At 42.4% G+C, this 1,694-nt stretch overlaps 1 pseudogene; it reads left to right on the top strand.

Annotated features, from left to right (window-relative positions):
• The first annotated feature begins 4 nt into the window (after positions 1-4).
• On the top strand, positions 5-1,401 carry LOC106944256 (retinol dehydrogenase 11 pseudogene; annotated as a pseudogene).
• The last annotated feature ends 293 nt before the right edge of the window (positions 1,402-1,694 follow it).

The following is a 1,694-nucleotide window of genomic DNA, read 5'->3' on the forward strand; positions in this document are numbered from 1 at the left end:
CGGATTTGGTTTGATGTTTGGCGTCAATCATCTCGGTCACTTCCTATTAACCAACTTGTTACTGGAGCGGCTGAAGGAGTGCGGACCAAGCAGGGTGGTGAATGTGTCGTCTGTGGGGCACAACTGGGGAAGAGTCGATTTTGACTGTCTGAACACGCACAGAGATCTGAGAGTAGGGACAACGTGGTTAGACAGCCTTGGAATCTATGGCGACAGTAAGCTGTGCAACGTTCTCTTCACTCACGAGCTCGCCAAGAGACTGAAGGGAACCAAGGTCACTTGCTACTCCCTCCATCCAGGTAAGAACCAATCAAGCCTTGGTAAGCCAACTGAATTTACCATAAACAGTCAATCTTTAAATCGTGTGCAACTTTGTTAAAAAGCAACTTTTTTGCAACTTCAAAAATTAGACAATAACAAGGCCTATAAAAGCCTTTTACACAACCAATGAGGACTTTTTTAGTTTGACTAACTTGATAAACTTCCACTGTACTGGATATTGGCACAGTTGCGTCCTTTAACTAAAGAAAATTGTTTGCACATAAACTGGAAAGGCCCAAAAACATCTAGTTGTACGATTAGGAGAAAGACACAAAGCACTTTACACTAGAATCAGATTCACTCACAAACGTACAGACATTTATACACTGGTATGCAGGCTGGTGGGCAACTTGAGGGTCAAGTAGATTGCCTAGAGGAACATTGATATATGAGAGGAGAGATGGAATTGAACCTACAACTTTCCAGTTGTCAAGTAAGTGGTAAAATAAGTTAAGCTGATTGTTTTCCTTGACTGCAAGACCAGGTAACCAAAAAGACTTCATGTTCTCGCAGGAAGCATCTTGACTGAACTGCCCAGGAACCAGAACACAATTGTTAAATTCATCCTAAACATCGTTGAAAGATTTTTCTTCAAGACCCCACTCCAGGGAAGCCAGACCACGCTTCACTGCGCCCTGCAGGAGGGCATTGAACGCCACAGTGGGTGCTACTTCTCCAACTGCGACGTAAGAAGTGTCTTTGCAAAGGCCAAGGATGATGTTGTCTCAAAGAAGCTGTGGGAGATCAGCGAGAGGTTCTGTGGCATCTAAAGTGCGTTTTATTGCTCTTTAACTAATGTTGTAAATTTTAGCTGAGATTTATTTCAAGCAGACTTTAAACCAAGCTCTCCACAAGTGGTTTGTTTCCTCTAGAGAGAGGAGCTCTTGAATGACAAGTATGACATGAACGTAAACCTTACATTTAGTAGTTAAGCCAGCATTGGTTTTATTATATGCACTTCTGTTTGCACTGTTAAGTGGGTATTGTATGAAGAGATTGTAAAGACAACTTTGTAGGAATCTCATCAGGTCCCTTAAAGTTACTTATCCTGGAAGAGTAAAAATAAAAGTTATAAATCAACCTGTGGATGGTGACCACAGCATGAGTTTCTCCGCTTTTATGCCTATAAAAGGGGCACACAGGAATTCCTTGCAGCATTCCTGTGTCTTGCAGCAAGGAATGACACAGTGGTATTCCTTGCAGCATGGAGATGCATGGCAATGGCAATGCATCTTTATGAAGGTACAGCTCTTGTTTTTGAACCATGAAAGAAAGTGATCAGTTAGAAAGTCCATATACTTTGCTGAGGTCATTTTCACACCTTCTGGGACCCTGAAGGGCTCGACCAGCTCTCTCCCCAAAAATTGGATTTC

This window comes from Poecilia latipinna, unplaced genomic scaffold (assembly GCF_001443285.1).
Source record: "Poecilia latipinna isolate Pla-1442-1.1 unplaced genomic scaffold, P_latipinna-1.0 Scaffold7632, whole genome shotgun sequence".
Lineage (NCBI taxonomy): Eukaryota > Metazoa > Chordata > Actinopteri > Cyprinodontiformes > Poeciliidae > Poecilia > Poecilia latipinna.